The sequence below is a fragment of the Dendrobates tinctorius genome, unplaced genomic scaffold (genome assembly GCF_039654945.1).
Source record: "Dendrobates tinctorius isolate UK_male_01 unplaced genomic scaffold, ASM3965494v1 ptg000075l, whole genome shotgun sequence".
In the NCBI taxonomy this organism is placed as follows: domain Eukaryota; kingdom Metazoa; phylum Chordata; class Amphibia; order Anura; family Dendrobatidae; genus Dendrobates; species Dendrobates tinctorius.
This window is the reverse complement of record NW_027361743.1, coordinates 26,959,197-26,986,289: the sequence shown is the minus strand read 5'-3', so window position 1 is coordinate 26,986,289 and position 27,093 is coordinate 26,959,197. Positions and strand designations below refer to the sequence as shown.

At 44.1% G+C, this 27,093-nt stretch overlaps 1 protein-coding gene across 1 annotated transcript in view; it reads right to left on the bottom strand.

Annotated features, from left to right (window-relative positions):
- The window catches only part of NUP58 (nucleoporin 58), a 148,221-nt gene that overhangs the window by 521 nt on the left and 120,607 nt on the right, over window positions 1-27,093 (bottom strand). The window lies entirely within an intron of this gene.

Below are 27,093 nucleotides of genomic sequence, written 5' to 3'. Positions count from 1 at the left end.
GCCTGGCTCCTCCTCTGAGTGTGGTGCTTATCAGAACAATCTCCAGCTGCAGCAGCTTATCCGCAGAGTTCGTGACACAGGTGCTGAGCTGCCTCATCACTGCCATCATCTGAACTCCAAATGAGTACATTCTGATATCAATGCAGCTAAAGGCAGGCAAATAGACTGGAGAAAAGCATCATTTGTTTCATTTGGTCATCATACCGAAATAATAACCCGCGCTAATCAAAAGAAGAGTCAGTGATGCCGGCAGGTAGGAGGCGATTCCCATGACTTTTGCCCAGGGGCCACGCAGAAGTGACCTGGACCAGGGTCCTGCAAATCGATACTAGGGCCTTGGTACAACTTTGCCATCAGCACCTCCTATAGCTACCTCTCTACATACCGCCACTTTCTGCACATATATAGGGCATACTGTATATATGGTGGGACTTTCACAGCCTTCGCACTGGCATAGTGACAACAGCTGACCACTTTACCGTTCATGGTATGTAAAAATACATCCCGTGTATCGGATCATCATATCCCAGAGGGGAAAAGCATTCTGAGCAAATGGTTCATATGAACCAAAGAAATGTCCAATCTATTTTTGCGCTCAGGAAGTGATACAGTTGCAGACAGATAAAAATAACTGCGAGAGGTAATCTGACTAGACAAGAACGCACATGGAGGCAACCACGAATTATACAACCGTACGCCATAAATCCAGCGTGGGATATGGTAATCCTGCATTCAGGACATGCTAGTATCGCCCTCCCTGAGTGCAGTAGTTTGTAAATGTGAATATTTCCGCACTGTCAGTCCAGTGGTACTTGCTGACACAGTTACGTACATCAGTAATAAGACCGCTGCAGGCAATCACTGATCTCAGCGGTCAAGTACCAAACATATGCATGCACCCACTGAAGCCCGCATACCGTAATTAGAAAGAAATGCATTGACCATCCATCCGTATATTTGTCAATCAGACTAGAGATGATGAGCAAATCATAATAGTTATTGACCAGTTGTAGATGGGGTTTTAGACGGCATAATTTGATCATTTCAAAATGTTTAATTTGTTTAGATGCCATTGGGAAGAAGGCAATAAAAAGGTGGTCTCATAGGAAACTGGTGCACCTGTAATGCCGAAGGACACCCTGGCCGAGGGTTATTTCCGTGTCCCCGGACATTCCAGAAAAATGAGGATCCTGGCTGGATGTGTGCTTTTACCTTACCTATATGCCATTGTAGACCACCTTGACATGGCAGGCCAAGGGAATGTTTAGTTTGCAAAAGAGAAGACTGAGAGGAGACTTAATAGCTGTCTACAAATATCTAAAGGGCTGTCACATTGTAGAAGGATCAACTTTATTCTCATTTGCACAAGGAAAGACTAGAAGCAATGGGATGAAACTGAATGGGAGGAGACACAGATTAGATATTAGAAAAAACTTTTTGACAGTTAGAGTGATCAATGAGTGGAACAGGCTGCCACGAGAAGTGGTGAGTTCTCCTTCAATGGAAGTCTTCAAACAGAGGCTGGACAGACATCTAACTGGGATGATTTAGCGAATCCTGCTTTGAGCAGGGGGTTGGACCAGATGGCCCAGGAGGTCCCTTCCAACTCTACGATTCTATGATTCTATGATTCTAAGACCCGACAAAGTATTGACATGGCAGGCCAGGACCCAACAAAGTATTGAGATGGCGCGCCAGGACCCGATGAAGTATTGACATGGCAGGCCAGGACCCAACTAAGTACTGACATGGCAAGGCCAAGACCCGACGAAGGATTGACATGGCAGGCCAGGACCCGATGAAGTATTGACATGGCAGGCCAAGACCCGACGAAGTATTGACATGGCAGGCCAAGACCCGACGAAGGATTGACATGGCAGGCCAGGACCCGATGAAGTATTGACATGGTAGGCCAAGACCCGACGAAGTATTGACATGGCAGGCCAAGACCCGATGAAGTATTGACATGGCAGGCCAAGACTTGAAGAAATATTGACATGGCATGCCAGGACCCGATGAGGTATTGACATGGCAGGCCAGGACTCAAAGAAGTATTGATATGGTGGGCCAGGACCTGAAGAAGTATTGACATGGCAGGCCAGGACCCAATGAAGTATTGACATGGCAGGCCAGGACCCGAAGACGTATTGACATGGCAGGCCAAAACCCGATGAAGGATTGACATGGCAGGCCAGGACCCGATGAAGTATTGACATGATAGGCCAGGACCTGATGAAGTATTGACATGGCAGGCCAGGACCCAATGAAGTATTGACATGGCAGGCCAGGACCCGAAGACGTATTGACATGGCAGGCCAAAACCCGATGAAGGATTGACATGGCAGGCCAGGACCCGATGAAGTATTGACATGATAGGCCAGGACCTGATGAAGTATTGACATGGCAGGCCAGGACCAAATGAAGTATTGAGATGGCGGGCCAGGACCTGATGAAGTAGAAATGATTGAGTGAGACTAGATCCAAAAATAAACTTTTCTTTACTGAACAAACTTGTATAACCTATATACATCAGCTAGCAGACACGACACTTAAAGCACACATCTTCTGCACAGTCCAGAAGCAGGAACTTCACAGTTACACGTGACGGTATAGGTATACCCTGAGATGAGTCGCTTTGAGCCCTCATGACTATTTTCTTGATGTGGGTGACTCCCCACCCTTGCTGTGCCAATGCATCAGTTCCCCATAGGAGAACCCATGTCTCAGTCTGGCCATCTTTCCTATGACCCACAGGCCAGGCTACACCTCCATTTTGTACCTGGTACAGATATCATTTGCTGTAGGCCCCCATTTGCCTGAGATAAGGATTCTTCTGCCAATTGATTTCTCGAAAACTTGATATCCAAGTATGGTCTCCCTTCTTCGCACACAACACCTTTTTGCGATGCAGGTCTGCCTTTCAATACTTTCCCCTATTTTCTTTGTCCATCTAACTCCTCTCTTCATGGGCTGGTGGGTCGCCCTCCCAGGGCTGTGGGATACTCGGTACCGGGCCGGTGTCAGCGAGATGTGTCACAGCAGCGGTGACTCGGTCCGTGGCCCTGGGTGCCCAATTAATAGGGGAAGTTTGAATGGTGGAATGTAGTTAATGGAATAGTTCGTGACGCCACCTGTGGTGTTCGGCATGTGAGATGTTAAGCCGACGCTGCATGCAGATCCACTGGGACTGATGGTATGGTGCAGCAAAGATGTAAAAGCTCCCCACAGGTGAAGCTGTAGTCCCAGGGCAGTGTAGATGGGGATGGCACGGGGATGTAGCAGTGCCGGAAAGGAAGGAAGCAGACAAGACACAGCGGGGTGCAATTTCTGTACCTTTACTTGATAAATGCAGTCCAGGGTCCTGATTGCAGATGGTACCGGAGCAGGCTAGCCTGGAAGCAGCTGAGGATTCTCTCTCAGCAGAAGGGCTGTGCAGTCTCCTTCTTAGCGCTTATTTGAATGAAGTACTCCTAGCACTGAGTTACACTGAAGTTCCTCCTAATTCTCTTTTACTAGCACTCCTCGTATGGCAGACAGCTGTAGCCGCTATTCCTCTCTTGGCTCACTCCATGCTGTTGTGCCTCCGAGTCTTAGATGGGGGTAGGGCATTTACAGCCTCCTACTCCTCTCGTGTCTGTTGCAGGACCATTAGTATCCGTACAACCGTGGAGACCAGGGTCCAATTTATGCGCTCTCACTGGGAGGGAGCTCTCTCTTTCCTCAGCTCAACCTCTAGCTTCTCTCCACACTTCACCCTCCTTCCTCTTGGCCCTCAGAGAGCACTCCTCCCTTCAAATCCGGTTCAGAGTCCCCCCCCTGCTGGCCTGGAATGGAACTGTGTTGCATGTATAGTTTAACTGCGAGAGAGACCCCTCACTGCTTCCAAGCCTGGCACTACCCTCCCTGGAGGACGGCAAAGTCACTGTGGCGGCCATACTCCTGGGGGCGCCACACTGGCCCCAATAGCCAACCCTACCAACTGTTTAGGTAACTGCTGCAAGCCGCAAAGTACATAAAACAACATGCAAAACATGGCAATGCACTATATCACTATACAACCTTTAAGGATGGTGTCGACAGCTTCTCAACTCCTTTATAGACAGGTCCAAGTCCTCTAACTGCTGGCCATCAGCTATTACCACCAGGGCAAGATGCATTGTGTTGGTGAAGTGAGCACGGACACTTTTTCCACAGTTGTCTGCCCCAAAATATACAATAGCTTTGTGTTCTGATTATCGCATTTTAGATGTGCTTTTTTGATAAGTTTTCCTTTGTTTAAGTGTTTTTTTGACACAGTATTTTCTTATTGCGTTTTTAGTGAAGAAACATTGAAATTCCACTCAGTTCTCCAAACAATTCCATAAGTGAAAAATAATAGAAATATATGAAGCTGTCACCGTCGAGTCAGGAGATGTGCGGCCAGTCTGTACATGGTGATCCGATTCCGACATTGCACCGATAATCAATGACATCTGAAACAACCCAAACAGACTAGAGTCGGTCACACTAGGGATTTGTGTTATCCATGCAAGACAGAATCGGTCTGTCTTCTAAGACCCCCAGTAAATTGCAGACTGAAGGAAGAAAAGTGCTAAATCGGTGGTGTGGCTCCCTCATTTTCAAGGTCAGTGCTGGGCTCAGAGGATGGACCCCCACCAATCACAAACTAATGGCATAGCCTAGCGTTACACCATATTTTAACAAGAAAGGAAGGAATTCCTCTTTAATGACAGGTGAGCAGTGGCGTAACGACCACAGTCGCAGTGGTTGCCGCTGCGCCCGGGCCTGGCTGGTCAGGGGTACACTGACGCCAGCATAAAAATCCAACTGAACGTGTTTTCCTTTGATGCACATGCAGCTGAAATGTATTGCACTGCACAGATTTCGGGTCTCTGGGCAGCAAAACACGCTGATGGCCAAATCAGAGGTCAGCAGCTGACGATGGTGTGAGCGTGATTGGGGGCACATGGCAGTGGCGTCATGCACTCCCATCACACGCTGAAGTCAGCTATCGGCTTCTGAAGAGGACGCCATGGAGCGGGGAAGCGTAGGGAAGGTGAGTATTTATTTGTTTTAAATCAGTGGCCCTTCTACTATAAATGACTATGGGGTGCATTATACTTTATAGATGACTATGGGGTGCATTATACTTTATAGATGACTATGGGGTGCATTATACTTTACAGATGACTATGGGGTGCATTATACTTTATAGATGACTATGGGGTGCATTATACTTTACAGATGACTATGGGGTACATTATACTTTATAGATGACTATGGGGTGCATTATACTTTATAAAGGACTATGTGGTGCATTATACTTTATGGATGACTATGCGGTGCATTATACTTTATAGATGACTATGGGGTGCATTATACTTTATAGATGACTATGGGGTGCATTATACTTTATGGATGACTATGGGGTGCATTGTACTTTATAGATGACTATGGGGTGTATTATACATTATAGATGACTATGGGGTACATTATACTTTATGGATGACTATGGGGGTGCATTATACTTTATAGATGACTATGGGGTGCATTATACTTTATGGATGACTATGGGGGTGCATTATACTTTATGGATGACTATGGGGGTGCATTATACTTTATAGATGACTATGGGGTACATTATACTTTATAGATGACTATGGGGTGCATTATACTTTATGGATGACTATGGGGTGCATTATACTTTATGGATGACTATGGGGGTGCATTATACTTTATAGATGACTATGGGGTACATTATACTTTATAGATGACTATGGGGTGCATTATACTTTATGGATGACTATGGGGGTGCATTATACTTTATAGATGACTATGGGGTACATTATACTTTATAGATGACTATGGGGTGCATTATACTTTATGGATGACTATGGGGTGCATTATACTTTATGGATGACTATGGGGGTGCATTATACTTTATAGATGACTATGGGGTACATTATACTTTATAGATGACTATGGGGTGCATTATACTTTATGGATGACTATGGGGGTGCATTATACTTTATAGATGACTATGGGGTACATTATACTTTATAGATGACTATGGGGTACATTATACTTTATAGATGACTATGGGGTGCATTATACTTTATAGATGACTATGGGGTGCATTATACTTTATGGATGACTATGGGGGTGCATTATACTTTATGGATGACTATGGGGGTGCATTATACTTTATGGATGACTATGGGGGTGCATTATACTTTTTGGATGACTATGGGGTGCATTATACTTTATGGATGACTATGGGGTGCATTATACTTTATGGATGACTATGGGGTGCATTATACTTTATGGATGACTATGGGGTGCATTATACTTTATAGATGACTATGGGGTGCATTATACTTTATAGATGACTATGTGGTGCATTATACTTTATGGATGACTATGCGGTGCATTATACTTTATAAAGGACTATGCGGTGCATTATACTTTATAAAGGACTATGAGGTGCATTATACTTTATAGATGACTATGGGGTGCATTATACTTTATAAAGGACTATGTGGTGCATTATACTTTATGGATGACTATGCGGTGCATTATACTTTATAAAGGACTATGTGGCGCATTATACTTTATGGATGACTATGCGGTGCATTATACTTTATAGATGACTATGGGGTGCATTATACTTTATAGATGACTATGGGGTGCATTATACTTTATGGATGACTATGGGGTGCATTATACTTTATGGATGACTATGGGGTGCATTATACTTTATAGACGATTATGGGGTGCATTATACTTTATGGATGACTATGGGGTGCATTATACTTTATAGATGACTATGGGGTGCATTATACTTTATAAAGGACTATGTGGCGCATTATACTTTATGGATGACTATGCGGTGCATTATACTTTATAGATGACTATGGGGTGCATTATACTTTATGGATGACTATGCGGTGCATTATACTTTATAAAGGACTATGTGGCGCATTATACTTTATGGATGACTATGCGGTGCATTATACTTTATAGATGACTATGGGGTGCATTATACTTTATAGATGACTATGGGGTGCATTATACTTTATGGATGACTATGGGGTGCATTATACTTTATGGATGACTATGCGGTGCATTATACTTTATAGATGACTATGGGGTGCATTATACTTTATGGATGACTATGGGGTGCATTATACTTTATGGATGACTATGGGGTGCATTATACTTTATGGATGACTATGGGGTGCATTATACTTTATAGACGATTATGGGGTGCATTATACTTTATGGATGACTATGGGGTGCATTATACTTTATAGATGACTATGGGGTGCATTATACTTTATGGATGACTATGGGGTGCATTATACTTTTTGGATGACTATGGGGTGCATTATACTTTATAGATGACTATGGGGTACATTATACTTTATAGATGACTATGGGGTGCATTATACTTTATGGATGACTATGGGGGTGCATTATACTTTATAGATGACTATGGGGTACATTATACTTTATAGATGACTATGGGGTGCATTATACTTTATGGATGACTATGGGGGTGCATTATACTTTATAGATGACTATGGGGTACATTATACTTTATAGATGACTATGGGGTGCATTATACTTTATAAAGGACTATGTGGTGCATTATACTTTATGGATGACTATGCGGTGCATTATACTTTATAGATGACTATGGGGTGCATTATACTTTATAGATGACTATGGGGTGCATTATACTTTATGGATGACTATGGGGTGCATTGTACTTTATAGATGACTATGGGGTGCATTATACTTTATGGATGACTATGGGGTGCATTATACTTTATAGATGACTATGGGGTGCTGACTATGGGGTGCATTATACTTTATAGATGACTATGGGGTGCATTATACTTTATGGATGACTATGGGGGTGCATTATACTTTATAGATGACTATGGGGTACATTATACTTTATAGATGACTATGGGGTGCATTATACTTTATAAAGGACTATGTGGTGCATTATACTTTATGGATGACTATGCGGTGCATTATACTTTATAGATGACTATGGGGTGCATTATACTTTATAGATGACTATGGGGTGCATTATACTTTATGGATGACTATGGGGTGCATTGTACTTTATAGATGACTATGGGGTGCATTATACTTTATGGATGACTATGGGGTGCATTATACTTTATAGATGACTATGGGGTGCTGACTATGGGGTGCATTATACTTTATAGATGACTATGGGGTGCATTATACTTTATAGATGACTATGGGGTGCATTATACTTTATAGACGACTATGGGGTGCATTATACTTTATCATCGACTACTATGAGGTGCATTATACTTTATAGATGACTATGGGGTGCATTATACTTTATGAATGACTACTATGGAGTGCATTATACTTTATAGATTACTATGGGGGGTGCATTATACTTTATAGATGACTATGGGGTGCATTATACTTTATGGATGACTATGGGGTGCATTATACTTTATGGATGACTATGGGGTGCATTATACTTTATGGATGACTATGGGGTGCATTATACTTTATGGATGACTATGGGGTGCATTATACTTTATGGATGACTATGGGGTGCATTATACTTTATGGATGACTATGGGGTGCATTATACTTTATGGATGACTATGGGGTGCATTATACTTTATAGATGACTATGGGGTGCATTATACTTTATGGATGACTATGGGGTGCATTATACTTTATAGATGACTATGGGGTGCATTATACTTTATAGATGACTATGGGGTGCATTATACTTTATAAATGACTATGGGGTGCATTATACTTTATGGATGACTATGGGGTGCATTATACTTTATGGATGACTATGGGGTGCATTATACTTTATAGAGGACTATGGGGTGCATTATACTTTATAGAGGACTATGGGGTGCATTATACTTTATGGATGACTATGGGGTGCATTATACTTTATGGATGACTATGCGGTGCATTATAATTTATAGATGACTATGGGGTGCATTATACTTTATAGATGACTATGGGGGGTGCATTATACTTTATAGATGACTATGGGGTGCATTATAATTTATAAATGACTATGGGGTACATTATACTTTATAGATGACTATGGGGTGCATTATACTTTATCATCGACTACTATGAGGTGCATTATACTTTATAGATGACTATGGGGTGCATTATACTTTATGAATGACTACTATGGGGTGCATTATACTTTATAGATGACTATTGGGGGTGTGTCATACTTTATAATTGACTACTATGAGGTGCATTATACTTTATGAATGACTTCTATGGAGTGCATTATACTTTATAGATTACTATGGGGGTGCATTATACTTTATATATGACTATGGGGTGCATTAAACTTTATAGATGACTATGGGGTGCATTAAACTTTATAGATGACTATTGGTGGTGTGTCATACTTTATAATTGACTACTATGGGGGTGCATTATACTTTATGAATGACTACTATGGAGTGCATTATACTTTATAGATTACTATGGGGGTGCATTATACTTTATAGATGACTATGGGGTGCATTATACTTTATGGATGACTATGGGGTGCATTATACTTTATGGATGACTATGGGGTGCATTATACTTTATGGATGACTATGGGGTGCATTATACTTTATAGATGACTATGGGGTACATTATACTTTATAGATGACTATGGGGTGCATTATACTTTATAGATGACTATGGGGTGTATTATACTTTATAGATGACTATGGGGTGCATTATACTTTATGAATGACTACTATGGGGTGCATTATACTTTATAGATGACTATGGGGTGCATTATACTTTATAATTGACTACTATGTGGTGCATTATACTTTATGGATAACTACTATGTGGGTACATTATACTTTATGAATGACTACTATGGAGTGCATTATACTTTATAGATTACTATGGGGGGTACATTATACTTTATAGATGACTATGGGGTGCATTATACTTTATAGATGACTATGGGGTGCATTATACTTTATAGATGACTATGGGGGGTGCATTATACTTTATAATGGACTACTATGGGGAGCATTATACTTTATGGATGACTATTATGGGGTGCATTATACTTTATAATTGACTACTATGGGGTGCATTATTCTTTATGGATGAATACTATGGGTTGCATTATATTTTATAGATGACTATGGACTGTGCATTATACATTATGGATGATGATGGGCTGTGCATTATGCAATAGCGAGGACTATGGGCTGTATAGTATAAGGAGACCTATGCAATGCATTATACTATATGGAGGACTATGGACTGTGCATTATACTATATGGAGGACTATGGGCTATGTAGTATATGGAGACCTATGGAATACATTACACTATATGGAGGACTATGGGCTGTGCATTATACTATATGGAGGACCTATGTGCTGTGTAGTATATTATGTAGTATATTATTAGACCTATGGAATGCATTAAACTGTATGGAGGACTATGGGCTGTGCATTATACTATATGGAGGACTATGCACTGTGCATTATACTATATGGAGTACCTATGTGCTGTGTAGTATATTATGTAGTATATTATTAGACCTATGGAATGCATTAAACTGTATGGAGGACTATGAGTGTGCATTATACTGAATGGAGGACTATGAGTGTGCATTATACTATATGGAGGACTATGTGGGGGTGCATTATACTTTTGCTATGGAGACCCATGACTTCTATGTACGCCCTGGTGAGTATAATGGTTTATTTATTCTATACATTAAATAACAGTGGCAGCATGTATATATACACTAGGATGGGGCCATGATGAGGGACATATATACCAGGATGGAGGGCACATATATATGTTTTTTAATTCAGAATATAAAGGGGGGGGGCTGGTCCAAATATTGCATCAGGGCCCATCAAATTTTAGCTATGCCACAACACGTGACATTAAACGTTGGAAATAAATTGTAAGGTTATTGGTGCCAACCCAGGTCACAGAAAATGGCAGAGAAGAATTGTTGTTTTAACTTACGGTGTACTTGTCTAGCCCGGCAGCCTTTATAAACCTACTACGTTGGAGAAGTCTTTCAGAAAATGGAAATCTCTATGGTGTATGGTCAGCTTAAACTGGAGAATGCACATGTAAGGAGGTGACGAAGGTCATCACATGCTTCCCCCTCTTTGGACATTGTTCACACTTTATGTGTGTGGTTCCAGAGCGGTTGTAAGTGTTAATGTGTTTATGTACTGCAATGTGAATGTATGAGTATGTGATATTTGTTGTGTGTAGGATTAGGGTCAGCATAGGACAATAGGAGGACTAGATTAGTGGGGCACACTAGAGACAGGGAATAAGAGTCTTAGAGTAGATATAGTTAGCATAGGGGTTTTCCAGACTCGGAGGAGTTACAGAGTAGGGTAGTGCAGAGCAATAGGGTATAGTGATAGGCCCTCCGGGTTAGAGAATAGAGCCCGGGCAGCCTTGCACATGGTGAGAAGCAGTACAGATGCAACAATGAGCAAGGACAGTCTGACAGCCGTGGGGATAAGGTTGCTTTGGCAAGAAGGGGCCCCAGGCTGAGTGGCGTGCAAGCGGTCACCAGCTTGAATGTAACCATCTTGAAGAGGATCCGAGGTCTACGACTGGGGCAGGTGAAGCTGAGACGGTGAGCCTGGTACCTTTTTCTTTTTGAAGCCGTACAAGGGAATGGTAGGAAGCTGGTGGGCCTAATAGCATGGACGGGACAGGCATTGTCCAGGAAGAAGCAGTGATTGTTGGAATAGGACAGGGATTGTCCAGGAAGAAGCAGTGATTGCTGGAATAGGACAGGGATTGTCCAGGAAGAAGCAGTGATTGTTGGAATAGGGGACACGGGTTGTCCAGGAAGAGCAGAGATTACTAAGACAGGACAGAGATTGTCCAGGAAGAGCAGCGATTGCTAGGAAGACAAGGAAGTCTAAGGCTAAGTGCACACGTACCGGAACTCTCGCGGAAATTACCGCGAGAATTCCGGAATTCCAGTCCGCGGGAAAATCGCATTTTAAATTCCCGCGATTTTCCCGCGGAAAAACTAGCATTTTGAAAGAGTAATTAGCTTGCAAAATGCTAGCGTTTTCCAAGCGATCTGTAGCATCGCTTGGAGAACTGATTGACAGGTTGGTCACACTCGTCAAACATAGTGTTTGACGAGTGTGACCAACTTTTTACTACTGAGGCCGCCTATGCAGCATCAGTAGTAAAAGATAGAATGTAAAAAAAAAAAAAATGGTGTTATTCTCACCCTCCGACGTCCCGCGCATCCGTTCCCAGTAATCCTTTATGAAAATGCCCGTGATGGCGTCCGTTCTCGCGGGATCGCGACGTCTCGCGGTAATTTGCGATGACGTCACGCGAATGACCGCGAGACTTCGCGATCCCGCGAGAACGGACGTCATCGCGAGCATTTTCGCAAAGGACTACTGGGACCGGAGCGTGAAGAGAAGCGGGAAGGATGCGCGGGACGTCGGAGGGTGAGAATAACAATATTTTTTATTTTAAATTCTATTTTTTACAGGGATATGGTACCCAAAGCCCGGAGGACAGTCTCCTCTCCTCCGGACCATGGGTACCATCCGCAATTGTTCTGCTTACTTTCCGCATGGTGTGCACAGCCACATGCGGGAAGTAAGCGGAACAATGCATTCCTATGGGTGCGGGATCGCCGCGATTCCGCAAATTAGAGCAGCATTAGCACAGCATTGCGGAATCCCATAGGAATGCATGGGATGCTTATTTTTCGCGTTTTCGCGGCAAAATCGCGCGGTTAAAACCACCGCGGAAACGCGAAAAAAATGAACTCCGCCTTAGGAATAATGTGGCGCCCCCAGGAGTATGGTCGCCACAGTGGCATTACCTTCCTCCAGGGAGGGTGATGTCCGGCTTGGAGGCAATGAAGGGTCTCTCTAACAGTTAACCATGTCATTCAACACAGTTCCCACTCCAGGCCAGCAGAGGGAGCTCTGAACCAGAATTGGGGGGAGGAGTGCTCTCTGAGGGCCAGGAAGGGAAATCAGGTGTTATTGTGAGGAGCGCAAAGAGTGTAGACGTGTGGAGAGAAACTGGAGATTGAGCTGAGGAAAGAGAGCTCCCTCCCGATGCTAGCGCATGATCTGGAACCTGGTCTCCATGGTTGTATGGATACTGAAGGTCCTGCAACAGAAACCAGAGGAATAGGAAGCTGTAAATGCTCTATTCCCAACTAAGACTCGGAGGCACAACAGCAACGGGTGAGCCAAGAGAGATTGAGGGCTACAGCTGTCTGCCATACGAGGCAGTTCTAAGAGAAGATAAAAAGGAGGAACTTCAGTGTACTGCATGTACCTCAAGCCAGTGCTAGGAAGGAGACTACACAACCCATCTGATAGAGAGATCCCTGAGTTGCTTCCAGGCTAGCCTGCTCCTGTGCCATCTGTAACCAGGACCCTGGACTGCGTTTGCCAAGTAAAGGTAAAGAAACTGCACCCTGTTGTGTCCTTGCCTTCTTCCTGCAACATCCTCAGCACTGCCACATCTCTGTGCCAAACACTGCACCCTCTTCCTAAACATTCCGCTACACTGCCCTGGGACTACAGCCCTGCCTGTGGAGGGCTATAACGTCATTGCTGCACCACACCATCTGTCCCAGAGGATCTGTCTGCAGCGCGGCATAACACCTCCCTTGCCGAACACCACAGGTGGCGTCACGAATCACTTATAAACTTTATTCCCAACTCAACCCCTTTTACATGGGCGCCCAGGACCACGGACCGGGTCACCGCTGCTGTGACATTCCCCTCTGAGAGACCGGCCCGGTACCGAGTACCCCACAGCCCTGGGAGGGCGACCCAATGTCACTCTATACACACTGTGCCGCATCTGTGATGGAAGCCTTACTGTAAAGTTGAACTGTTGAGAAAGGACACTGTCTCTGAAGTTGTTTGTGGAGCTCGTGGATCCAGAGCTGGAGTGACAGAAGCAGAGGGGACTCTGATGTGAGTGCTCTGTTGTGCATGCTGCACATACAGCAGAAGGAACATTATGTTTCATCTGTGAGGCGCCAGGGTGTGGGAACACAACAGCTCGTTGCCATGACTACCATCCTGGCCGCCTTACACACATCCAAAGTGCTTGAGCAGATGACTGTATTTTCGGGTCGAGTGTGATCTGATCTTAGTGTATGGGGCCGAACACATTTTTTCCTCAGAGTGACTGTGTCTGAGGAAAGAAAATTTTGCTTGCCGAGTTTTATCCGATTTTCATATCACACTCAACCATGCAAGTCAATAAGTATGTGGAAAACATTGGGCTGCACTCGGATGACATCTGAATGCAGTCCAATTCTCACAGACTGACAGTATGGAGAATGGAGAAGACGGTGACATTTTTTTTCTCCATCTTCTCCTTGGATTAGAGTTTGATCAGAGTGTGATTTGCATAATGGTCCCAATTCTCTTGGATGACAGAAAATACGTTGGTGTGCACCAAGCCTGATGGGAGCTTGCCTAGGAAGTAACAGGATTATTTAGGCTGTATACATAAAGACAAAAGCTTTAGATGGGAGCGCTATGAGTCTTGCACAGGGATTCAGATTCTGCATACAAATATAAGTTTCTATTCACTGACTGCAAGTGGAGATCTTGGAAATAGTGTAAACAGTGAGGAATCTAAACTTAAAAGCTGCAGAACCTAAAGGGCTGTGGCAAGGTTATAAGTTATTCCCTATGGATAGGGGATCATTTATTGTTTGCTGTGGGTTTCACTGCTGGGACCCCCACTGATCCCGAGAATAGGGCTCTGAATGTAGTAGCTGTCAATGATATGCGCGCTATTCATTGTGTATGGAACTGATAGTCAGCAATAACATGGACAATGAATGAAGTGAAGATGTACACGCTGGACCTCTACGCCATACAGAGCCCCGTACTCAGAATCGGTGGGGGTATCGACAGTCAGGCCTCCAGCGATCGATAGGGAAGACCGTATATACTTGGTACAATCCCTCTAAGCCTTGTTCACATAGGGTTTGTCACCAGTCACATATATTAGTTCCAGAGAGCAGTGAGGCGGAGGGCCTGTGGGTAATACGGGCCTCACACTTTGTGGACTAACACCTGCCCGCAGTTAAATCCACCACCTGACCACTTGAGTTTGGGTCGTAAATAAAGCTCTGACATAGGCCTCACCTATGCTGTGCACAGAGCCAGCGGCCTGCTCACAGGAGGTGTCAGCCATGGCTCAGCTGTTCCTCATGGAGAGCTGTCTGCTCCCCTGGAGGCCCACACACAGCAATAGTGGAAAAAAAGATAACTCTCCACAACGAGGGTGACATTTTCCAGACCAGGTTTCACTTCATATTATGTCATTGTTATTCTCTTTTGTTAGGGCTTAAAACCTTTTTCTATAAATGATTCTGTGTAGAATCCGCTCCCCGGTCTCGGAATGTTCGGTACGTTGTCTTGAAGAAGTCCAAAGCCACCACAGACCCTTCACCATGGTTTACGTTATCGGAGACTAAGTACATGTTAGAAAATTGTGATTTAAAGCCATTAAATTAAAAAAGAAGGTTAATAACTGAGCACATCCACTCTTATAATTACTCTACGGAGCTGCTGATGGGGGAGAGGTCACAGTCATGCTCCAAAACTGATGTCTGAGGGACATATGAGCCCAGAAGATCTATTCATGGTATCCATCCTGCTCAGTATTGGCTTTCCACTACGCCATTCACTTACTAGATTGTCAGCAGAATCAACCTATGAGAAATCCCACAAATAATACCAAAATTGCACTTTGTATACCCACAATGACAGTTTCTGCCCCCAACCAAAGTATGGTCGACCAGGTGTCTCTCTTTGGCTGCATTGCTGTCCACTGCCTGTTGTCAAGTGTAATCTGTCTCTAGCAGCAGACTCTCAGACAGATGTTCAGCTTTGTGTTTCTGCTCCCGCTCTCCTGTCTGAGTGATCTATTTCACGTCTTTATTTCTGTTATTGTTGAAAAACACAACCCAAAAGTCATTATATCAGTAAATTAGAATAATTAACAAAAAACACCTGCAAAGGCTTCTTAGGTGTTTAAAAAGGTCCCTTAGTCTGTTTCAGTAGACTCCACAATCATGGGGAAGACTGCTGACTTGACAGATATCCAGAAGGCAGTCACTGACACACTCCACAAAGGAAGGTAAGCCACAAAAGGTAATTGCTAAAGAAGCTGGCTGGTCACAGAGTGCTGTATTCAAGCATTAATGGAAAGTTGAGTGGAAGGAAAAAGTGTGGTAGAAAAAGGTGCACAAGCAACTGGGATAACCGCAGCCTTGAAAGGATTGTTAAGAAAAGGCCATTCAAAAATTTGGAGGAGATTCACAAGGAGTGGACTGCTGCTGGAGCCATTGCTTCAAGAGCCAGCACACACAGACATATCCAGGACATGGGCTACAAGTGTCGCATTCCTTGTGTCAAGCCACTCATGACCAATAGACAACGCCAGAAGCGTCTTACCAGGGCCAAGGAGAAAAAGAACTGGGCTGTTGCTCAGTGGTCCAAGGTGTTGTTTTCAGATGAAAGTAAATTTTGCATTTCATTTGGAAATCAAGGTCCCAGAGTCTGGAGCAAGAGTGGAGAGGCCACAATCCAAACTGCTTGAGGTATAGAGTGAAGTTTCCACATTCAGTGATGGTTTGGGGAGCCATGTCATCTACTGGTGTAGGTCCACTGTGTTTTATCAAGACCAAAGTCAGTGCAGCCGTCTACCAGGAAATTTTAGAGCACTTCATGCTTCCCTCTGCCGACAAGCTTTTTGGAGATGGAAATGTCATTCTCCAGCAGGACTTGGCACCTGTCCACACTGCCAAAAGTACCGATACCTGGTTTACAAACAACAGTATCACTGTGCTTGATTGGTAGCAAACTCACCTGACCTTAACCCCATAGAGAATCTATGGGGTATTGTCAAGAGGAAGATGAGACACCAGACCCAACAATGCAGACGAGCTGAAGGCTGCTATCAAAGCAACCTGGGCTTCCATAACCCCTCAGCAGTGCCACAGACTGATCGCCTCCATGCCACGCCGCATTGATGCAGTAATTGATGCAAAAGGAGCCCCGACCAAGTATTGAGTGCATTTACTGAACATACAATTCTGTAGGCCAAGATTTCAGATTTTAAAATCATTTTTCAAGCTGGTGCTATAAAGTATTCTAATTTACTGAGATAATGAGTTTTTGGTTTTCATTGGCTGTAAGCCATAATCATCAACATTAATGGAAATAAACATGTGAAATAGATCACTCTGTAATGACTCTATATAATATACGAGTTTAACTTTTTGTATTGAAAAAAATGAAATAAATTAACTTTTTGATGATATTCTAATTTTGGGAGGAGCACCTGTACATCGTAAGGGGGTAAAGTCCCCTGCTCTAAACTACCCCTCCCCCATCATACATATATATATTTCAAGGGTCTTGGATAATATATCAATTACTCAGGAAAGGAACCTGGACACATTACAAAATCACAGGAATATAGCTCCCTCTAGTGGTGTATCTATAGCAATACCCAGAATTGTGCTTCTAGGTAGCCACAACTGTATCTCCCCTCAAGGACTCGTCCGGCGGCCATCATACAAGATATATAAATATTATCTATACTGTATGATAACTTAGTTTGTACTAGTATTGTATAATTGTGCGATTACCCCTTGCAAGGACTTCAGATAGTGCTCCCCGAGGGCATAGGTTCGGCCTCGTATTGGGCAGATTCCTGGTGGTTCGCCATGTGCTGGAGTTTTTTTTTTTTACTTGACTGTTATCCTTTAGATTTATACGATAGATAAGGGTCAATGATACTTACAATCCAGTTTGTGGATATTATACCTCTGTATGGCACATATTATGGTGGTATTCTTCCCTATGAGAAATGCTTCTAGAGATAAAAATCTTAGATTAATAGAACAATTTAACAAGGAATAAACCTGTATGACTCCACGGATGTAAGTAGGGCACTATACATTTCTATGCTGCCATATTAAAACTTTGAAAAACTCAAAATTATATGTAGCCATAATATGGCCTTTTGCACAAGGGCTCCCATACGTCATTCCTTTACTGGCAGTAATTTTATCAATAAATTACAATAAAATAATAATAAAGTAAAAATGGAAACCTAAAAAGTAATCATATTCGAATATGTGGTTGGGATTATAAATGTATTATAAAGGGGGCGACCTCTTAGGTTTCTAAAACAACAGGTAAATCTCCTGGATGACCTGTATCTTCTATACATACTTCCCCCAACGTATTCCTGTAGTGTCTTTATTCCCAGGTGACACTGTGGACAAAGGAGTAAAGAGGAGCACAACCAGTAGAAACCAGAAGCAATGACTCTCAGAACCTGGCTAGGGATCTATATTACTTTAAAGAGAACCTGTCCATGTGTTTTTGTTATGTAATCTAGCATTATGTAGGGGCTGAGACCCTGATTCCAGTGATGTATCACTTAGTTTATTCGGTGCAGCAGTTCTGATAGAATCACAGTTTTCTCTGCTGCATATCTAGCGGTGCTCAAATGCTGAGCGCTTTATTACCCCCCCCCCCCCCCCCCCAAAACCACTGATTGGCAGCTTTCTGTGTACCCTGTATATTGATAGACTATAAATAAAGGGCAAACCCAAAGAGTTTATGAAGCCCAATAAGAGATCAATTAATTAAAAACAGTTAAAATATGGACACAAACATTTGTAACACAGGGGCGTACATAACCGTGTACACAGCCATATCAAGTACATATTAAATGAGCTATCATGTTACCAAAATGTTTTTAAGCACAATGGAATAAGACTTTTCCTTTATTTAAACTGATGTGATGGGTAATACAATGAAGTATATAAATAAAGCGTACACACTTACATGCACTGCCCACAGGTTTGTATGATGTCCCCGCCGCCTCGATGCACATTTAGCTCTTTCTTCATCCAGAGGCGAAAGTGACATCTGTTTCGAGGGCAGAACTGGTCTCTGCCTGGCATGTTCTCTCCTTACAGTGCGCACTGACAGTGCATTCTGTTACCAGCTCATCACTTCTAATTAGAGTTGGTGAGGGAGCGAACTGTCACTGTGCACTGAAAAAAATATTGCACAGTAAGAAGGGAGCTGGCACTGGGCATACCACGGAATTGACCTCTGATGACTTCCAATTTGAGTATCCCAGTGCTGGGGATTCTCAAACAAAGCGTCATCAAATAGGTTAAAAAAATAAATAAAGCAATTAGTTTGTAGAGGGAAGGTCATCAAATAGGGTAAAAAAAATAAAGTGATTATAGAGGGAAGGGTGGGCACTTTTTTAATTAAATCATATTAGAAAAATGATTATTAAAAGAAATAGACATTTAGGATGAAAATCAATATCAGGTTCGGACCACCCCTTTAAAGGGACCGTCTGTCTTCACGGTGTGCACAATGTATGGGGGGGTGGTGCATGACACAGAGGTCCAAAGTGCACCAAAGACAGGATTCCCTGTGTCATGCTCTATATTTGGAAGAAACAACAGCGATTGTTGCAGATCTCATTTATAAAGCTGCTCCACAGTAGATTTCATCTTCATCATTCGTTACTCTTTGGTTTCTAACAGGCAGTTGAAGAGTTACTTTTTCCTGAGTTCATGGTTTGGTAACTCTTCCAAATCTCATCACAGGCGCTCCGACAGCTTGGAAAAAGTCCATGTGCGCTGGTGGTAATATAATGAAAACCAGTCAACATGGAACTGTACACGTATGTGTGATCAATGCATTGTCATGGCTCTGCAGTATTGCTTTTTATGAAGACTAGCAGAAACAAACCTCAAGTCCTTAAATGATCCCCCCGTTTCTAATATTTAAAAATGCACAAAAAACGTTTAGAAGGAAGAATATCAATTCTATGGAACACAATTAATAATGGATTCAAGAGAAAAACAAACAAACCTGTGAGAATCTCTATGAAATGATAAAGGACTATAAAGAATCCATTTGCAGAAAACGTAATTTTCACAATTGTATTTTTGGACTTGTATCACGGGCGTCCCAAATATCGTGGTCATTCTTGTTAATGGAGACAGGTACTGCGGGCGAAATAAATATTGAACACCTCACCAATTTTCTGAGTAAATATATTTCTAAAGGTGCCATTGATATGAAATTCTCACCAGATGTCGATAACAGCCCATCCAATCCACACAGGCAAAGATATCATAGATGTCCATGAATTAAGCTATGTGGAATAAGACTCACTGTCAGGATTCAGCTCTCCTTGCTGGTTCCATCAGTCATCACATGGACACTTCACTTATATGCAGTTTTCATACTTATGTGGCAATCAGCTTTTCTTCCTGCTCCTCTCAGTTTTTCACTGAACTTTGAGAGAAGTAGGAAGAGCAGCTCGTTGCAAAGTGTGCAAATCGCATATGAATGATTGGTCAAATGACGACTACACACACCACTTGGGGGGCACCAAACTGAATTATTGCCCCTGGTGCTGGAAAACTTAGATAAACCAGGTTACAGATCATAGAATCATAGAATGTTAGTGTGTTGGATGGGACCTCCAGGGTCATCGTGTCCACCCTCCTGCTCAATGCAGGATTCACTAAACCATCTCAGTCAGATGTCTGTCCAACCTCTGTGTGAAGACTTCCATTGAAGGAGAACTCACCACCTCATGGCAGCCTGTTCCACTCATTGATCACCCTCACTGTCAAAAAGTTTTCTCTAATATCGAATCTGTATCTTCTCCCTTTCAGTTTCATTCCACTGCTTTTCATGTTTCCATGTGCAAATGAGAATAATGATGATCCCTCTGCAATGTGACATCCCTTCAGATATTTGTAGACGGCTATTAAGTCTCCTCTTAGCCTTTTTATTTTGCTAAACATTCCCAGATCCTTTAACCGTTCCTCATAGGACATACTTTGCAGTCCGCTCACCTTCCTGGTAGCTCTTCTCTAAACTTTCTCCAGTTTTTCAATGTTTTTTTTTAATGTGGTGCTCAGAACTGGACACAGTATTCCAGATGAGGCCTGGCCATGGAGAAGTAGAGGCGGATAATAACTTCATGTGATCTAGACTCTATGATTCTCTTAATACATCCTAGAACTGTGTTGGCTTTTTTTGCTGCTGCATCAAACTGTTGACTCATGCGCAGCCTGTGATCTATTAGTATACCCAAGTCTTTTTCACCTGTACAGTTGCTTAGTTTCTTTCTCCCATTCTGTAGATGTAATTTTTGTTTTTCTTGCCCAGATGTAGAATCTTGCATTTCTCCGTTAAATATTATTCTATTAGTCCATGCCCATTGTTCACGCTTATCTAGATCCTTCTGAATCCTTTGTCTTCCCTGGTGTTAGCTATCCCTCCTAGCTTTGCATCGTCTGCAAATTTGATTAGTCTCTTTATTTCGTTTATCTAGATCTTTTATAAAAATGTTGACCAACAGTTATGAATCAAGGTAACCCGTAGCCTTTTCAATCCTATATTTCGTCATTTTTTTCAATAATGATAGTATGAGATACTGTATCAATGCTTTGCTGAAGTCAGATATACTAGATCTACCGCATTTCACTGATCTACCCACTCAGTGATGATTCCATGATAGAAGGAAATTAGATTAGTCTGGCATGACTTGTTTGCTATAAACCCATGTTGGCTCTGGTTAATTACTTTATTTTTAGCCAAGTACTTACATACATGCTGTTTAAAAATTTGTTCAAAGATCTTTCAGAGTATAGAAGTAAGTGTGCATGTGTAGCCCATTCACTATCTCCATCCATCCCTCACTCCCTCAAGATGGCTGGAACATCATTGTAAATACATCATTGTAAATACACACCTGTACTCTGTATCTCCCCCACCTCACTGTAGATTGTAAGCTCTCACAAGTAGGGTCGTCATATTTTGCTTTAATTATTGTATTGTTAACGTTTTTACTTATGACTTGTGTTTTGAAACTCTTAAACTGTAAAGCGCTGCGGAATATGTTGGCGCTATATAAATAAAGATTATTATTAATGGCCGGATAAGTTGTTATCATTTCACTTATGTCTGGGTCAGTTCAGAAAATTCCCCCTGTGTTTTCTTAGCATATTTGGCACCTCTTGTCATCAAATCTCCCAATAATTCCCATTACTAATTTTCATACCGTCATGGCCTGTGTTCCTTAATGGGATGCGCATTCATCACCTCTGACTGCTGAGTATATCCTGCCGCCACAATAAGCAACGCCATCGTCACCTATGTTTGCCGGTTGCCACAGCGCTATGACCTGCGTTCCACACTGGAAGGTTGAGTCATCGCTTCTGGCTGTTGATGCGTCACCTCTTGCCGCACGGCTACATCAACACGCCCGCCGTCTAGTCAGTTACTTGATCCAGGAAAGGATCTACCTACAATAATGGGATTGGGCACCACTATCATCATCACTATTGTCAATGCATCACCTCATCAGAAAAGTACCATCCTTCCTTTATCAGGTAGGTACTTGTGACGACTACTGGAATGGACCCTCTGGGTCGTGGCACCAACCCACCCAGGGCGAGCTGACCTAGAGAGGATCACGACTACTGGAACCAGGTGGCTGGCTCACAGGAGACACGAGTGAGTGTGTCTAGCAAGTTGCAACAGGGAGTGTGCAGAAAACAGGAGTGTGCAAAGCGTGGACACAGGGTGTAGGATGGTACAGGGCGAGTATACGGAAGCACAGAGGGTACAGGACAATACAAGGCGTGAACCTTGGAGTGCGCTAGATACTGGATAGTGTAAATTGAGTACACGGGAGCACGTATGGTGCACACAGACAAGCACGCCCGGGTGCGAGCAAAGCAGGACGCGTGCAAAGGAGCACGCTTGAGTACAGATTTAATGGTTTGCACTATAGGAACATAAAAGCGCAAATAGGGTCATATCGGATGATAAGATAATAGAAATATATAAATTCTACTCACCTGTTGTCGGAGAGAAAAGGCACATAGGATTAATAATAAGCTGCTGCACATCCAAGGGTCAGACAGATGACCGCCGAAGTATAAAATCCAATGGAGCTTTTTTTGGACTCCGTGCGCTGCTTAATAATATATAAGATTACAGTTGAGATTAAAGATCAATGTTTTTATTCCCTACGCGTTTCGAAGTATGAGCTACTTCTTCCTCAGGGGATGACAGACATGAAAAAATAGCGTTGCTTCCAGACTAAATACACTCCACACTAAATATTGTTGCTTCCAAAATTTTAAATGAGGAGTGTATTTAGTCTGGAAGCAACGCTATTTTTTCATGACTGTCATCCCCTGAGGAAGAAGTAGCTCATACTTCAAAACGCGTTGGTAATAAAAACATTGATCTTTCATCTCAACTATAATCTTGTATATTATTAAGCAGCGCATGGAGTCCAAAAAAAAGCTCCATTAGATTGAGTACAGATTTAGACAGAGCGCGCGCTGGGAAGCGCGCCTGAGTGCAGGGTTAGACAGAGCGTGCGCAGAGAGCACGCCGGAATGCAAGGCTAGGCAGGTGTGCTAAGAAGCATGACAGAGCACAGAGCAGAGCGTGTGCTGAAAGGCACTACAGAACACAGTGCAGGAGCAGAGCGTGTGCTGGGAAGCACGGTAGAGCACAAGGCAAGGGACCTGTGTAGGAGGGGGGCCCCCGCCGAGTGTCTGGGCCGGAACCAAGGGGGCTGCCATCTAGGTTCCTAGGGGATCTGTTCCCAGGGAGCAGAGTTAGAAGGTGGACTGCTGAGACTGACAGGACAGTAGGGGGAGGAGCCAATATAAAAGGGGCAGAGAGCGCCAGTCAGAGTGAGTCAGCAGAATGGCAGAGACGGAGCAGGAGACCGTGGGAGCTCCAGAGAGCCAGAACCACAAGCAGTGACCAGAGAGGAGGACAGCGGCAGGAGGGAGACTTGCAGTGGACTGCAGGGAGATGGCGCTGAGCCGACCGACAGAAGACCGCCGCTCCACTCCAGCCTGCAGCCGTTGCCGCTTCACTCCAGACCACGGTTTTGACCTCAGTCTGTGCCCGCTGCCTACCAACCGCCACTCCGCATAACTGCAGCTTGCCCCTGCACGGGGGCTGCGGCCTCCTTTATCCCGCTAGCAGGCGGAACACCGCTGCCCTCACGGGGGGGCTGCTCCGCCACAGGACTCGCCTAGGGCCTGCTGCGCCCCCACCTCGCCTGGGCATCGCAACGCTCGAAGGCTATGCCAGATCCTCAGCAGCTGGGCCCAGCGGCTGCGCCGCCAAAGCATCATCGTCCAGGACGCCGAGGGACGTCAGGACGGATAAGTGATACAATAGAACTAAGGACCCGTAGTCAGCCATACCACTGCCCTATAGTGACCGGCCTTCGCCAGGGTAGTCATGTTCTCATAACCAGTGTTTGCTTGTGTTGAGTTCCTGTGAGGACAACTCCTGTTATTTAGTTTGGTTGCTTAGGATTGCCCTAGCGGCTTCAAGTCATAAAAGTTACTACCTAAAGCACAAATTGGTCTCACATCTCGTCACTGCATCCCGTGTACCTGCCATTACCACACCTGAATACAGAAAGCGACCGAGCAGGGACTAAGCAGGCCTAGCAGGGAAGCACAACAATAATCAGGCACCTCCCATAGGAAGAGGTAGCCTGATATAAGGCAAGAGCACAGGGTATTCCAGGTAAGGTCCTCCAGGACCATAGAGACGGCGAGGCTGCAGACAGACTAGGGAAAGGAGCGCTTGCGCGCTAGCTACACAGCACAGCTATGGAATCAAGTGCTGGAGGTGCGCGTGCGCACCCGCCGGGACCCTGAACGACAGCGGGATCCCGCCCTCAGGTGAGTGCAGCATAACAGGCAGAGTGACAGTACAAATTGGTCTCGCATCTCGTCACTGCATCCCGCGTAACTGCCATTACCACACCTGAATACAGAGAGCGACCGAGCAGGGACCAAGCAGGCCTAGCAGGGAAGCATAACAATAATCAGGCACCTCCCATAGGAAGAGGTAGCCTGATATAGGGCAAGAGCACAGGCACTTCCGGGTAAGGTCCTCCAGGACCATAGAGACAGCGAGGCTGCATACAGAGCAGGGAAAGGACGGAACCCTGAACGACCGCGGGATCCCGCCCCCAGGTGAGCGCAGCATAACAGGCAGAGTGACAGTACAAATTGGTCTCGCATCTCATCACTGCATCCTGCGTACCTGCCATTACCACACTTGAATACAGAGAGCGACCGAGCAGTGACTAAGCAGGCCTAGCAGGGAAGCACAACAATAATCAGGCACCTCCCATAGGAAGAGGTAGCCTGATATAGGGCAAGAGCACAGGGACTTCCGGGTAAGGTCCTCCAGGACCACAGAGACGGCGAGGCTGCAGACAGAGCAGGGAAAGGAGGGCATGTGCGCTAGCGACACAGCGCAGCTATGGAATCAAGTGCTGGAGGTGCCCGACGGGACCCTGAACGACCGCGGGATCCCGTCCCCAGGTGAGCGCAGCATAACAGGCAGAGTGACAGTACCCCCCCTTTACGCCCCCTCTTTCTAAGGCTGGAAAACCATACCTTGTCATCAGGGAAAAAGGAGAGGAGTCCAGGCGCCTCTTATCTGCATGTGGTTTCATTCGATCCAGAGCTTTTTCAAGAGAAAATTTGGTCTCCTGCTATACCCCGGAGAACTCCACGGACAGAGTCGGAGGCGGGTATGCCCGAGACAGGAAGTACCGGCAGAGGTACACTGGGATGCTGTACGAAGACAATGAAGAAGGAAGACTTGGATGGCGATTCGCTGGTGTGGTTACTGCATAGCAGCCCAAGGAAGCAAGGTGCCGGCATCCCACCCCCAGGTGAGCGCAGCATAACAGGCGGCGTGACAGTACTATTATGTAAATACCTTCTGATCCAGAGGAACCTTTGTGAGACCAAGGGTGCTTTTCACATTCTGTTTAGATACACACTCGGTGGCCCTATCGGGGCATAATAATAATAATAATAATAAATTTTATTTTTATAGCGCCGACATATTCCGCAGCACTTTACATTTCAGAGGGGATTTGTACAGACAATAGACATTACAGCATAACAATAATCACATACAGTAGATTATAACAAATACCAAGAGGAAAGAGGGCCCTGCTCGCAAGCTTACAGTCTATGAGGAAAGAGGTAGACACGAAAGGTGGGTGGTAACAGTTGCCCTGATTGTATGGACCAGCCATAATGTTAAGTGTGTAACAGTACAGACACAGAGGGCTAATGGATGCATAAAGCATGTGGGAAAATGATGCTGGGAACCTGGTTATGGTAAAACTTTTGGCTCTGCCACACAGGGATAGGTTAGGTTAATGTGTTGAGGCGATAGGCCAGTCTGAATAAATGCGTTTTCAGGACACGTTTAAAATTGTGGGAATTGGGGACTAATCGTATTGACCTGGGAAGTGCATTCCAAAGAATTGGCGCGGCACGTGTAAAGTCTTGGAGACGGGAGTGGGAGGTTCTGACTATTGAGGATACTAACCTCAGGTCATCAGCAGAACGGAGGGCGCGGGTAGGGTGGTATACTGAAACAAGGGAGATGTAGGGTGGTGCTGAGCCATGGAGGGCTTTGTGGGTGAGGGTAATAAGTTTATACTGAATTCTGGAGTGGATGGGTAGCCAGTGTAATGACTGGCACAAGGTAGAGGCATTGGTGTAACGATTGGTGAGGAATATGATCCTGGCTGCAGCATTCAAGACAGATTGGAGAGGGGAGAGTTTGGTAAGAGGGAGACCGATTAGAAGAGTGTTACAATAGTCGAGACGAGAATGAATAAGAGAAACAGTAAGAGTTTTTGCAGAGTCAAAAGTAAGAAAAGGTCGAATTCTAGAAATGTTTTTGAGGTGCAGATGACAAGAGCGAGCCAGTGATCGAATGTGGGGGGCAAAGTAAAGCTCGGAATCAAGTATGACCCCAAGACTGCGGGCATGTTGCTGGGGAGTAATAGTGGAACCACACACGGAAATGGCAATGTCGGGTGTAGGTACATTAGTAGCGGGAGGAAACACAAGGAGTTCAGTCTTTGACAGGTT